The following is a 15,892-nucleotide window of genomic DNA, read 5'->3' on the forward strand; positions in this document are numbered from 1 at the left end:
TGCTTCCACCTTAGCAGGATCCACAGCTATCCCCTGCTTACTCACCACGTGGCCGAGAAACTTCACTTCACTCTTCCAGAACTCACATTTAGATAACTTAGCATATAACTTCCTGTCTCTCAGAATTTGCAGCACAGTTCGCAAGTGATCAGCATGTTCCTCTTCAGACTTAGAATAAACGAGAATATCATCAATGAAGACAATAACAAACTTGTCCAGATACGGACGGAAAATCCTGTTCATATAATCCATAAATACTGCCGGGGCATTAGTTAACCCAAAAGACATCACTGTATACTCATAATGACCATAACGCGTCCTGAAAGTAGTTTTCGGAATATCCTCGTCTCTAACCCTTATCTGATGATATCCGGATCGCAGGTCAATCTTAGAAAACACACCAGCACCCTGTAACTGATCCATTAGATCATCGATTCTAGGCAACGGATATTTATTCTTCACAGTGATCTTATTCAATTGCCGATAATCGACACACAGCCGCATACTCCCATCCTTCTTCTTTACCAGTAACACTGGTGCTCCCCACGGAGAAACACTTGGTCGGATAAAATGCTTACCCAACAAATCTTCCAGCTGAGCCTTCAGTTCAGCCATTTCTAAAGGCGACATCCTATAAGGAGTAATTGAAATTGGACCGGATCCAGGTACCAACTCAATTGCGAATTCCACTTCCCGGTTAGGTGGAAATTCATTAATATCATCCGGAAACACATCTGGAAATTCACATACAACAGGAATCTGCTCTAAACTCTGATCATCACCTGATATTCCCGCAGTTAATAACATAATACCCTGACATTCAGTTCCAGAACAGTTTACTATCATAGAATTCAAATAGTAACTATTCACCACAACCGGTGCTTCTGACCCTTCTGGCATAAACTGTACTGACTTCTCAGAACAATCAAGCAAAACATGATTCTTGGATAACCAATCCAATCCCAAAATGAGATCAAGACCAGTCATAGGCAAACAAATCAAATTATGCACAAATTCACGCTGTTGCACTCGAAAAGGAACTTGTGGACATTCTATCCTAGTCACCATAACTTCATGAGTAGCATTATATACTTTCAAATCATAACCTAAAACCACCATTCTCAATCCTAATTCATGGGCCTTTTCAAATGCAATAAATGAATGAGACGCTCCTGAATCAAATAAAGCATTTAAGATTTTACCAGCCATTTCACAATTACCTCTAATCAGTGTCTCAGATCCCTCAGCACCAATGGTAGAAGTGGTGTATACTCTCCCCGGCTGCTGCACCCTACCAGATCCCTCACGCTTCCGGCTGCGCTACTCTGATAGCAAGGAGCATTACGACTACTTTACATACTAAATACTAAAATAGGAGCCTGTGACTCGATTCTGTACCGCTGATTTCCTTTAAAACCGGAAATAAACACTTTATCTTAAGAAAAATACCAACAGGCATAGATTCATATACAAGACTCCTTACATAATAACTCATAATATATTATACATATAAAACATACAATTCCTATCCCTCTTACAACCTTGTGATAACAAAGACGAGGGAAGAAAACAATCTAATTAATACAACATATCAACCAAACGCAGTATAACTCTTCTTAACGCTTCTTCATCCGGTTCCTGAAAAGGTAAAGCTGTAGGGGGGTGAGAACCTAACCACACGGTCTCACCACGGAGTTTCAAAGTTGTCATAAGAAGATATTCAATAAGAAAACTGTTTTCAGATTCTGTGACTATCATTATCTTATGAATACTTCTAAAATCATATAGCTAATCGTTCAAAACCTTTTCAAAGAAGCAGTGTTTAACATTTTCAGAAATTTCAAAGTCTTCCCTTTCTCATAAGCAAATCTCAATCAGAAACCAACCACACAATCAAACAACATAGTCATTAATTCAGCACCGAGGTTCATTCTCAATGTAGCATGCCAGGACAAACACAGGCAAGACAGACAAGGAAAGCACAAGTAGGTAGCAGTTACAGCAAATAGTTCAAGTAGCAGTTAAGAACAGTTTAACAATTAGGCAAACCAAAACAAGTTCAAACCCAAGCAAAGCATACAAATGCATATGATGCATGCCTGTCCTATGGCTGATGAGGCTCATCTGTCGGTTATCCAGCCAACCCGACAAGTCTGAATTGTACTTAGACTGTCCCCCGACGTGCATCCCCAAGAGTCTATGCATATCTTTTTCTCAAATAATCAATATTACTCAATGGGTGTAACATTCCCGAGAATTTATATAGTGCCCGGTCACACACTTACATCGTAGGGTCAACAGAGTATCGAGTTTTCGACCTGGTACATGTGGTGGCAAGCCACGGCACTTAATCCAGGGAACCTCGTATCTCAGATATTTCAAATTCATAAGCCATATAAATAATTTATTCATCATTCATCAATATCTAAACCATTCTCAATATCATCATCATTCGTCAATCCATATCCATTTCCAAATTCATTCAAAAATCATATTTCAAATCAATCCTCATCATTCTTCTTTCTGTTTCGTTCACTAACAATTATCAATCCAAAACATAACTTTTTCTTTGATAAATGAAGTATTCTTAAATCATATCATATAATGCTTAAAATTAAACCTTTTAAAATAACTACTTTAAATGAAACTTCTAATTTTATAAAATTTCGGCAGCATCTCCTCTAAAATTCGGATTCTGCCACCCTTTTCGGGTCCCATCCAAACATTTCTCAAACCTTTTCAAAACCTCAATCATTTTCCAAGATTCGGCTAGTTCCAATATCAAATAGTTTTCAAAGTAAATCAGTGCCCATAATAAATCTCTTTTTAAAATCAAACTAGCTCAAATACTAAATCATTTATAAAGTCACTAACTCAAAATTAAACCATTTCCAAAGCCAATTCCTTTACATCATCAAAAATAGCTTCAAAACCAAGAAAAGCCATTTTTCATAATAATCAACTAAATAACCTTTCAAACTAATCTCTTTTCAGCAATCACAAACTATTCAAGCAGTCAAGCAATCAGTCATTCAGTCCAGCAAACAACCACATTTAGAAGACAATTATAATCACAGGCATATGTTCTCTCACATTAATATCTATTTATCACAACTCTGTAATATAAATTAGATTTTAAGAAAAACCCCTACCTCAATTAGTCGTAAGTTGCATAATTAAACTCATTAAATCCTTTTTCTCATGTTAATCGGCAGCAACCGCAGAAATTCCCAATCAACCGCAGGGATCACAGCAACAACCACTTATCTGACATAATTTAGAATTAACGCGGGACGGATATTAAGCGATATTAGAACATGATTGATAATAGAGTGTTGCGATACACAAGAACGGAACCGAATAATCTTACCATGGTAAACAGAATAGAACGACACAGTAGCAACTTCTAAATTGACCGGACAGCAGCTCTAATAACGGCCGGAAGCTCTAATGGTCCTGCAGTAGTGGTGACTATATAGTCCGATGCAAACACCCTCAGTAACAACTCACGATAAAAGCAACTTAACAGAAAGGAAGATCTGAGGTAAGATTAGAGCTTACCAAACTGACTTAGGCCTTAGTGGCAGTTTCTGGTGGCAGTGGCGGCGGGTTTCAGGTGGCAGAAGCTCGGTCACGGCGGCGCAGCTCTAGCAGTAGCGATGACGGAGCGCGCAACGGCAGCGGTAGCTTCGCGGCGGTGGTAGCTTCTTGCTGCACGGCGACGCCTCCCTGCTTCCTCCACCGTGGGATCTCTTTCGCTCTCTGCTCCAAAGACGGTGACGATCAGGTAGGGAAAGACGTCGGCGAGGTCTTCATGGCGGCGACACAACTAGACAGCGGCTGGGCTTGTCGGCAACGGCGACTCCACACGCGATGAAAACAGCGACGGTGGCGCCTCCTTCTCGCGCGGTCCTCTTCGGCGCTGGTGCAAATGTCGACACAACACAGCGCCTCCCACGCGACACTCTCCTTCTCTCTCAGATCTCCTCTCTCCTCTGCCAGCAGCGGCGGCGACGGTGGCAGTGACACCCACCGCGCCGCCTCACTCTTCTCCCCCCCTCCTTCCTTCCTCGGTTCCCATCCTTCTTCCCCTTTCTTTTTTTCTTTCTTTCCTTCTGATGGGATTTTTGTGGGTAAGTGAGGGTAGGGAAAGGGATGGAGCTGTATGTGCGTGTGAGCTGAGAGATGTGAGTGTGAGTGTTTATAAAATTAGGCTTATGGTTTTGTTTTAGCAATTTAGGATTTAATTTAGATTTTAGTTATTTTTAATCAAATTAGAGTATATAATGTTAATTTGAAATCTAATTTTAATCTTCAAAATTATTTTAAAATATTATTTATTGTATTAAAATACTAATTGGTTTAAAATCAAATTCTCTAATTGAATTTATAAGATAATAAGATTAATTTTCTTTATTTCTAAAACTTGAAGTATTAAATCATAATCATTCATCAATCCAAATCTCATTTCCAAATTCATTCAAAAACCATATTTCAAAGAAAATCCTCATCATCCTTCTTTCCATTCCGTTCATTAACAATCCCTATTCAAAACAATTCTTTCTTTGATAAATAAATCAATCTTAAAACATATAATGTTTAAAGACAAATATTTCTGATTAGTTACTTCAAATAAAACTTCCAATTTTATAAAATTTCGGCAGCATCTCCTCTAAAACTTGGACACTGCCACCTTTTCGGGTCCCAACCAAACCAAACGCCTGTTAATCAGTCAAATCACTTCCAATAACCATTATCACAACAACACTCAATCCAAAGAAATTGCAAAATCCAGAATTCAATCAACCAATCCTATAAATCGCAATTTAAACCTACTTCAACCAACAGCATCAATCAATAGTTAAGAATTCTCAGTCTTCTCAAACAGTTTCAAACCAAACCATTCCTCAAACACTTTTCGAATCATTTCCAAAATAGAAAATCATTCTCAATAAATAACCCGTTTTCAAATATCAAGTCCTTTTCAAATTTATTTTAAAATCAAATTCCGATATCAAATCGGGTTTAATATCAAATCAAATTTTAATATTAAATCTTTTCTAAAATCAAACCGTTTCCAAAATTAACCTAAAAGGCAATAATAAATCTCCTCTAATAATTCAGGGAAAACCACTTTAACAACATCAATCAACTAATCCAAATATCCAACTTTCTTAATCGATCAGTTTGTCAATCAAACTAATAATCTCATTCAACCAAAACAACTCAATTTAATTCATAAAACTCATGAAATCACAAAATTGTATTTTACGCGTTAATATCGATTTATAACAACCCTGTAATGTAAAATAGATTTAAGAAAACCCCTACCTCAGTCGAAACTCGCAAAACCAAAATGCGTCAAAAATCCCTTTTCCTCGGCTAGCGACAGCAGCAGCCATAATCTCAGCTTTATCCACTATCCGTAGTAGCAACCGCAACTCTAAGCGCGACACACAACAACCGAAACTCGAACCTACATTACCAACATCTCAGAATCTTTATCAAATTCATAACAAAGCAGACATACACTAGCGGTGAAGGTTTTGAAAAAGATATGCTTACTTAACAAAGGAGAAACATGGAGACGAAGCAATGGCAGCAATTCCAAACTATCCCCACAGCGGCTCCGGTGATGGTGGAAAACCTTGGTGGCAGCTGCAATAACATCGCAGTGATAACCATATCCCTAGAAATTGAAAGGATGGGAATTGAAAGCAAGGATACTCTTTACCAATGGCAATGGCGGCAGCTAAGAACTCCGACAATGGCTGCGGTAGCTTAGAAGTGACTCTGTCGGTTCAGCAGCAGCAGCAACTCTAATAGCTCGTTAGTACCATTAATATTATCACCTATGATAATTCCATTAGCAAACAGGGAAGGCAGAGCAGCAGTGTTAAACAGAAACATTGTTTTCCTTACTCAGAACAGAAAAGACTAAGAAACAAAAATGGAAGCAAAGTAAGGGTTAAAGCTTACAGGTTCAACAACAGGAGAATCGAAACCAGAAGAAGAAGGTTGGTGCTATCTTCGACTCTGATGGCGGTGCATGACTCACCGGCAACCGTGGTGGCAACGGCAAGGACGGTGGCTCCTCTGGCTCGCACGATTTTGTCTCCCTCTCTCCCTCGCGCCGTTCTTTTCTCCACGGGGGAATCCAACAGGGACCGGTAGCGATGGAAACCCCTTCTCCGGCGTCACTCTCGCTTTTTTCCCCCTTTTCTGGCGACGACAACGACTTCCAACAACAACAGCAGCAGCAAATTGACGGCGGTTGAGGCACGGTAGCGACGGCTCAACCCTTCTCCGTGACGGTCCTGCCCTCCAACAGCAGCAATGGATGCAAACTCCCTCTCTCTTCCCGATCCCCCTCTTCGTGGCAACCTAGCGACAACGACCATGGAGGCTGGAAGACGAAGCAACTCGGCGATGAAGATGCTTCCAGCGGCGGCGTGCAGTTCTGATGGCGACAGAAGCGCAAACGGCGGCGGAGCAGCGACGCGGCGCGGTGGTGATGACTGGATGTGGTCCCCCTTCTTCCCCTGCTCTCCCGTTCTCCCCTCTCTACCCTCTCTCTCTGTTTCTTTCTTTCTATCCTACTGCTGTTGGGTTTGGTCAGAGAAGGGAAACATTGGCAGTGGTTAGGGTTAAGTTAGAAGGGGTTAGGGTCTTTGGGGTTTAATTTGGAAATTAGGGTTTAATTTAGGATAAAAGTGAAATTAAGAATTTTGGGTAAATTGGGGTTTGGTCAATTTTAATAAAATTAAAGTATATTATATAAATTTGAAATCTAATTTGATCTCTTAAAATTACTTTAAAAAATATACTACTTAATTATCAATTTATTAATCAGCTTTTAATCAAATATTCTAATTTAAAATTAGAAATAATATAATTTATTTTCTATTTATAAAAATTAAAATATTAAATTATAGAATCTCTATTATTTAACTAAATTGTATAAAATTCTTATTCTTTTGCAACTGTTAAGCTGTATAATTTAATTATAGAAAATTATTCAATAACTTTAAAATTAGGTAAAATTTCCAATTTAATTGTCAAAACTTTATTTAATTACTTTTAATAAAATAATTTCTAAAAATAAAGTCTTTAATGAATAAATAAATTGAAATTAACTCATAATAATATTTTTCAAAAATTATGGGTCTTACATTGGCCGTGACCCTAAGCATTTTGTTTTCCAGTATTACAACCGGATACATAAATGCCACAGACAGATAACTGGGTGAACCTTTTTAGATTGTGACTCAGCTTTGCTAGAGTCCCTAGTTAGAGGTGCCCAGAGCTCTTAAGCACACTCTTTTTTATTTGGACCACGACTTTAACCGCTCAGTCTCAAGCTTTTCACTTGACACCTTCACGCCACAAGCACATGGTTAGGGACAGCTTGATTTAGCCGCTTAGGCCAGGATTTTATTCCTTTGGGCCCTCTTATCCATTAATGCTCAAAGCCTTGGATCCTTTTTACCCTTGCCTTTTGGTTTAAAGGGTTACTGGCTTTTTCTGCTTGCTTTTTCTTTTTCTTTCTTTTTTTTCTTTATTTTTTTCGCCATTTTTTTTTCGCAAGCTTTGTTTTTCACTACTTTTTTTTGCTTCAAGAATCAATTTTATAATTTTTCAGATTATCAATAACATTTCTCTTTTTTCATTATTCTTTCAAGAGCCAACAATTTTAACATTCATAAACTTCATTATCAAAAATATGCACTGTTCAAGCATTCATTCAGAAAACAAAAAGTATTGCCAGCACATTAAAATAATTAAACCATTTTCAAGATAGAATTCGAAATTCATGTACTTCTTGTTCTTTTGCAATTAAAAATATTTTTCATTTAAGAAAGGTGAAGGATTCATAGGACATTCATAACTTTAAGACATAGACACTAGACACTAATGATCATGTAATAAAGACACAAACATAGACAAAACATAAAGCATAGGAACCAAAAAACAGAGAAAATAAGAACAAAGAAATTAAAGAACGGGTCCACCTTAGTGATGGCGGCTAGTTCTTCCTCTTGAAGATCTTATGGAGTGCTTGAGCTCCTCTATGTCTCTTCCTTGCCTTTGTTGCTCCTCTCTTATGGCCTTTTGGTCCTCTCTGATTTCATGGAGGATGATGGAGTGCTCTTGGTGCTCCATTCTTAGTTGTTCCATGTTGGAACTCAATTCTCCTAAAGAGGTGTTGAGTTGCCCCCAATAGTTTTGTGGAGAAAATTGCATCCCTTGAGGCATCTCAGGGATTTCTTGATGAGGAATTTCCTCATGCTCTTGTTGAGGTCCATGAGTGGGCTCTCTTGTTTGCTCCATCCTCTTTTTAGTAATGGGCTTGTCCTCTTCAATGAGGGTGTCTTCCTCTATGACAACTCCAGCTGAATTGCATAGGTGACAGATGAGATGAGGAAAGGCTAACCTTGCCAAAGTGGAAGGCTTGTCAGCCACCTTGTATAGTTCTAGAGATATGATCTCATGAACTTCTACTTCCTCTCCAATCATGATACTATGGATCATGATAGCTCGGTCTATTGTAACTTCAGACCGGTTGCTAGTAGGAATGATAGAGCGTTGGATGAACTCCAATCATCCCCTAGCCACAGGTTTGAGGTCAAGCCTTCTTAGTTGAACCGGCTTGCCTCTTGAGTCTCTCTTCCATTGAGCTCCTTCCACACAGATGTCCATGAAGACTTGGTCTAACCTTTGATCAAAGTTGACCCTTCTAGTGAAAGGATGATGATCTCCTCTCATCATTGGCAAGTTAAATGCCAACCTCACATTTTTCGGACTGAAATCCAAGTAATTCCCCCGAACCATTGTGAGCCAATTCTTTGGGTACAGGTTCATACTTTGATCATGGTTCTTAGTGATCCATGCATTGGCATAGAACTCTTGAACCATTAAGATTCTGACTTGTTGGATTGGGTTGGTGAGAGCTTCCCAACCTCTTCTTCGAATCTCACGTCGGATCTCCAGATATTCACTCTTTTTTAGCATGAAGGGGACCTCGGGGATCACCTTTTTCTTGGCCAAAACTTCATAGAAGTGGTCTTGATGCACTTTTGAGATGAATCTCTCCATCTCCCATGACTCGGAGGTGGAAGCAATTGCCTTCCCTTTCCTCTTTCTAGAGATTTCTCCGGTCTTAGGTGCCATTAATGGTTTTGGAAAAACAAAAAAACAGAGCTTTTCCCACACCAAACTTAAAAGGTTTACTCGTCTTCGAGCAAAAGAAGAAAGAAAGGAGTAGAAGAAGAAGAAATGGAGGAGATGGAGGGGAGGAGTGGATTTGGCCAAGGGGGTTTAAGTGTTTATGAAGTGTGAAGTTGAAGGTGGTAAGGAGGGGTATTTATAGAGTAAGAGAGAGGGGGATTTCATGTATGAGGGGTTAGGTTTGGGAGGGAAATGTTTTGAATTTAAATGGTGAGGTAGGTGGGGTTTTATGATGGATGGATGTGAGTGGTGAAGAGGTTGTGGGGAAGAGGGTAGGATTTGATAGGTGAATGGTATTTGGGGAAGAGGTATTGATGGGATTGGTCAAGGGTATTTGGGAAAGAGTGTTATGGAGAGGTGTGAAGAGGAGAGAGAGTGAGTTGGGATAGGTGGGGATCCTGTGGGGTCCACAGATCCTGAGGTGTTAAGGAATTCTACTCCCTGCACCATTTTGGCATGTAAACGCCCTCTGTATGCCAATTCTGGCGTTTACCGCCAGCTCTGCTACCTTTCCTGGCGTTAAACGCCAGTCTGCTGCCCCTTTCTGGCATTTAACGCCAGTCAGACACCCTTTTCTGGTGTTAAACACCAGTCTGCCTGCCAATTCTGGCGTTTAACGCTAGCTAGACACTAGATACCCTTTTCTGGTGTTAAATGCCAGTCTGCCTACCATTTCTGGCGTTTAACACCCAGAATGCTGCCAGACTGGGTGTTAAACGCCCATTCTGCTATCCTTACTGGTGTTTAAACGCCAGTAAGCCTGTCTTCCAGAGTGTGCTATTTTTGATGTTGTTTTTTATTTCGCTTTAATTCTGCAGTTGTTTTTATGACTTCACATGATCATCAACCTAAAAAAACATAAAATAATAATGGAAAACAAAGATAAATATAATTAAATAACATTGGATTTCCTTCCAATAAGCATTTTTTTAATGTCAATAGCTTGACAATGAGCTCTTAGAGAGCTTCACAGAGACTCAGAGCTTAATGGTGGCCTCCCAACACCAAACTTAGAACTTGAGTGTGGGGGCTCTGTTTGACTCTGTATTGAGATAAGCTTTTCATGCTTCTTCTCCATGGTTACAGAAGAAGATCCTTGAGCCTTAAACACAAGGTAGTCCTCATTCAATTGAAGGACTAACTCTCCTCTGTCCACATCAATCACAGCTCTTGCTGTGGCTAGGAAGGGTCTTCCAAGGATGATGGATTCATCTTCATCCTTCCCAGTGTCTAAGATTATGAAATCAGCAGGGATGTAAAAGCCTTCAACCTTCACTAAGACATCCTCTACAACTCCATAAGCCTGTTTCCTTGATTTATCTACCAATTCTAGTGAGAATTTAGCAGCTTGTACCTCAAAGATCCCTAGTTTCTCCATTACAGAGAGTGGCATGAGGTTTATTCCTGACCCCAGGTTACACAGAGCCTTCTTAAAGGTCATGGTGCCTATGGTACAGGCTATTAAGAATTTTCCAGGATCTGATTTCTTCTGAGGTAATTTCAGTTGAACCAAGGCAGTCAGTTCATTGATGAGCAATGGAGGTTCATCCTCCCAAGTCTCTTTACCAAATAACTTGGCATTCAGCTTCATGATTGCTCCTAGATACTGAGCAACTTGCTCTTCAACAATATCTCCGTCCTCTTCAGAGGAAGAATGCTCATCAGAGCTCATGAATGCTAACAGTAAGTTCAGTGAAATCTCTATGGTCTCTGTATGAGCCTCAGATTCCTTTAGTTCCTCAATGGGGAACTCTTTAGTGGCCAGTGGACGTCCATTGAGGTCTTTCTCACTGGAAACCACTGCCTCTTCCTCTTCTCCAGGTTTGGCCATGTTGCGTGTATTGATGGCCTTGCACTCTCTCTTTGGATTCTCTTCTATATTGCTTGGGATAGTACTAGGAGGAAGTTCAGTAACTCTTTTACTCAGCTGACCCACTTGTGCCTTTAAATTTCTGATGGAGGACCTTGTTTCAGTCATGAAACTGAGAGTGGTCTTAGATAGATCAGAGACTATGGTTGCTAAGTCAGAGAGGCTCTGCTTAGAATTCTCTGTCTGTTGCTCAGAAGATGATGGAAAAGGCTTGCTATTACCAAACCTATTTCTCCCACCATTATTATTATTGAAGCCTTGATTAGGCTTCTGCTTATTCTTCCATGAGAAATTAGGATGATTCCTCCATGAAGGATTGTAAGTGTTTCCATAGGATTTTCCCATGTAATTCACCTCTTCCATTGCAGGATTCTCAGGGTCATAAGCTTCTTCTTAAGAGGAAGCTTCTTTAGTACTTCCGGATGCAGCTTGCATTCCAGTCAGATTCTGAGAAATCATATTGACTTGCTAAGTCAATATTTTATTCTGGGCCAATATGGCATTCAAAGTATCAATCTCAAAAACTCCTTTCTTCTGGGTTGTACCATTATTCACAGGATTTCTTTCAGAAGTGTACATGAACTGGTTATTTGTAACCATTTCAATGAGTTCCTGGGCTTCTGCAGGCATCTTCTTTAGATGAAGAGATCCACCAGCAGAGTGATCTAATGACATCTTGGAAAATTCAGACAGACCATCATAGAATATACATAGGATGTTCCATTCTAAAAGCATGTCAGAAGGACACCTTCTGATCAATTGCTTGTATCTTTCCCAAGCTTCATAGAGGAATTCACCTTCCTTCTGTCTGAAGGTTTGGACTTCCACTCTAAGCTTGCTCATCTTTTGAGGTGGAAAGAATTTGGCCAAGAAAGCATTGACCAACTTCTCCCAAGAGTTCAGGCTTTCTTTAGGTTGTGAGTCCAACCATATCCCAGCTCTATCTCTTACAGCAAAAGGGGAAAGCATAAGTCTATAGACCTCGGGATCAACCCCATTGGTCTTAACAGTGTCACAGATTTGCAGGAATTCAGCTAAGAACTGATAAGGATCTTCCAATGGAAGTCCGTAAAACTTGCAATTCTGCTGTATTAGAGAAACTAATTGAGGCTTCAGCTCAAAGTTGTTTGCTCCAATTGCAGGAATTGAGATGCTTCTTCTATAGAAGTCGGAAGTTGGTGCAGTAAAGTCACCAAGCACCTTCCTTGCATCTCCACCATTGTTGCTATTTTCGGCTGCCGTGTCCTCTTCTTTTTCAAAAATTTCTGTAAGGTCCTCTCCAGAGTGTTGTGCTTTAGCTTCCTCTTCAGAGTCCTTTCAGGTTCAGGATCAGCTTCAACAAGAATGTTCTTATCCTTGTTCCTGCTCATATGAAAAAGAAAAGAACAAAAAAGAAGAGGACTCCTCTATGTCACAGTATAGAGATTCCTTTATGTAAGTATAAGAATAGAAGAATAGAATGAAGAAGGAAGAAGAAGAAATTCGAACACATAGAGAGAGAGGGTTCGAATTATGAGTAGAAGATAAGTGTTAGTAAATAAATAAAATAATTAGAAAGAGATGAGAGGGAGAGTATTTGAATATTAATTAAAAGAAAAGAAAAATATTTTTGTTTTTATTTAATTAATTAAGTTAGTTTCGAAAATATTAAAAGAGATAAAATAAAATTAGAATTTAAAATAATTAGTTAATTAAAAAGAATTTTGAAAAAGTAGTTAGTAATTTTTGAAAATTAGAGAGAGAAAAGTAGTTAGGTGGTTTTGAAAAAGATAAGAAATAGTAAACTTAATCAAACAAAAAGTCAAGTAGTTAATTGAAAAAGAATTGAAAATAATTTTGAAAAGATAAGAAGTTAGAAAAAGATTTTGAAATTAAATTTTGAAAAAGATATGATTGAAATTTATTTTGAAAAAGATTTGAAAAAGAAATTTAGAAAGATTTGATTTTGAAAATTAAAGTTGATGACTTGACTAACAAGAAACTAAAAGATATGATTCTAAAATTTAAAGATTGAACCTTTCTTAACAGGAAAGTAACAAACTTGAAATTTTTGAATCAAAACATTAAATGTTAGCAATAATTTCGAAAATATGAAATAAAATTAAGAAAAAAATTTTGAAAATTAATTTAAGAAATTCGAAAATATTGAGAAAAAAATGAAAAAGACTTTATTTTTGAAAAGATTTGAAAAGATAGAATTTTTAAATTGAAATTTTGACTTGACTAACAAGAAACAACTAAATTTTAAAAATTTTTTACTAAGTCAACCCAAAATTTCGAAATTTATGAGCAAAATAAGGGAAAGATATTATTTTTTATATTTTTTTGAATTAATGAGGAAAGAGAAAAATAACAAAATGACACAAAACATAAGAATTTAAGATTAAAACAAATAATGCATGCAAGAACGCTTTGAATGTCAAGATGAACACCAAGAACACTTTGAAGATCATGATGAACATCAAGAACATATTTTTGAAAATTTTTAAGAAAAGAGACACATGCAAAACACCAAACTTAGAAATTTTTAATGTTGAGACACTATGAATTCGAAAATGCACAAGAAAATTTAAAGATCAAACAAGGAATATCATCAAGAACAACTTGAAGATCAAAGAAGAACATAATGCATGAGTTTTCGAAAAACTTTAAGAAAAATTAAAATATGCAATTGACACCAAATTTAAAATTTGACACTAGACTCAAACAAGAAACACAAAATTTTTTGTTTTTATGATTTTATTAATTTTTTTGTATTTTTCGAAAAAAATTTTGAAAAATAAAATAAAGAAATTCAAAATTTTTAATAAGAATTCTAGGATTCCAGTAATGTTAGTCTAAAGCTTCGGTCCAAAAGATTAGACATGGCCAATGGCCAGCCAAGCTTCAGCACAGAATTTTAATTGAGAATCCAAAGGCTCATGCAATGTTATTCTAAAGCTCCGGTCCAAAAGAATTAGACATGGCCAAATGGCCAGCCAAGCTTTAATATAACACATACAAGCATGTCCTCTTTACAATGGAAAGTGGAAACCTCAGTCCAAAAGATTAGACATGGCTTAACAGCCAGCCAGGCTCCAACATATCTCATGAATCTCTAGAATTCATTCTTAAAAATTCTGAAGAACATTTTTTTTAATTTCTCAAAAATAAAAATAAAAGGCTTAAACATAAAATAAAATTACCTACTCTAAGCAACAAGATGAACCCTCAGTTGTCCAAACTCGAACAATCCTCGGCAACGGCGCCAAAAACTTGGTGCACGAAATTGTGATTCACACTTTTCACAACTCCGCACAACTAACCAGCAAGTGCACTGGGTCATCCAAGTAATAAACCTTACGTGAGTAAGGATCGATCCCACGGAGATTGTCGGCTTGAAGCAAGCTATGGTCATCTTGTAAATCTCAGTCAGGCAGATTCAAATGGTTATGAGGTTTTGATAATTAAAAGATAAATAAACTATAGAATAAGATAGAGATACTTATGTAATTCATTGGTTGGAATTTCAGATAAGCGTTTGGAGATGCTTTATTGCTTCTGAACCTCTGCTTTCCTATTGCCTTCTTCCAATCATGCGTTCTCCCTTCCATGGCAAGCTGTGTGATCCTCTCGGATGAAAAATACCAGGTACGATCTCTGCACAGCTAATCAACTGTCGGATTTCTCGTCTCGAATGAAAAATATCAAGTAGAGCTACCGCACGGCTAATCATCTGTCGGTTCTCACTAGCGTCGGAATAGGACCCTTATCCTTTTGCACACTGTCACTGCGCCCAACATTTGCAAGTTTGAAACTCGTCATAGTCATCCCTTCCCAGATCCTACTCAGAATACCACAGACAAGGTTTAGACTTTCTGGATCTCAGAAATGCTGCCAATGGTTCTAGCTTATACCACGAAGATACTAATCTCACGGACTCAGTCCGTGTATTAGATATCCAAGAGAATATACTCCGGCTATCGTCCAATGACTACGTTGAACATCATGCAGACCGCTTGTGGTTGTCAGGCACACGGATCTTGGCTAAGCGAGTAACGAAAATAGTGGGTGATTGTCACGGGTCACCCCTTCATTCTGACTTAACTAAATTAAGTACAAGAGTATATCTTGGAGAAGAAGTAGGCGTTAATTGAAAGAAAAACAATAGTACTTGCATTAATTCATGAAGAACAGCAGAGCTCCGCACCTTAATCTATGAGGTGTAGAAACTCCACCGTAGAAAATACATAAGAGAAAAAGGTCTAGGCATGGCCGAATGGCCAGCCTCCGAATCCAAAGGTGATAAATTCTGTGAATACAATAGTAAAAATTGCTATTTATACTAAACTAGTTACTAGGGATTATAGAAAATAAGTAACTAAGTGCAGATAGTGCAGAAATCCACTTTTGGGGCCCACTTGGTGTGTGCTTGGGCTGAGCATTGAAGCTTTCACATGCATAGGCCATTCTTGGAGTTAAACGCCAGCCTGGGTGCCAGTTTGGGCATTTAACTCCAGTTTTGGTGCTAGTTCTGGCGTTTTACTCCAGAAAAGGGTCTCAGGTGAGTGTTTAGACACCAGTTTGGGCCTTCAAATCTCGGGCAAAGTATGGACTATTATACATTGCTGGAAAGCCTAAGATGTCTAATTTCCAACGCAATTGAGAGCGCCCCAATTGGGCTTCTGTAGCTCCAGAAAATCTACTTCGAGTGCAGAAGGATCAGAATCCAATAGCATCTGCAGTCCTTTTTCAGCCTCTGAATCAGATTTTTGCTCAGGTCCCTCAATTTCAGCCAGAAAATACCTGAAATCA

The 15,892-nt window shown here is 38.3% G+C and overlaps 1 non-coding gene across 1 annotated transcript; it reads left to right on the forward strand.

The window, feature by feature from the left end:
• The first annotated feature begins 11,827 nt into the window (after positions 1-11,827).
• Positions 11,828-11,935, forward strand: LOC148544044 (small nucleolar RNA R71). The gene has a single exon (XR_015901206.1). It is a non-coding gene; the product is annotated as a small nucleolar RNA R71 (small nucleolar RNA).
• The last annotated feature ends 3,957 nt before the right edge of the window (positions 11,936-15,892 follow it).

Source organism: Arachis ipaensis, chromosome B9, assembly GCF_059453495.1.
Source record: "Arachis ipaensis isolate K30076 ecotype BB chromosome B9, ASM5945349v1, whole genome shotgun sequence".
NCBI lineage: Eukaryota > Viridiplantae > Streptophyta > Magnoliopsida > Fabales > Fabaceae > Arachis > Arachis ipaensis.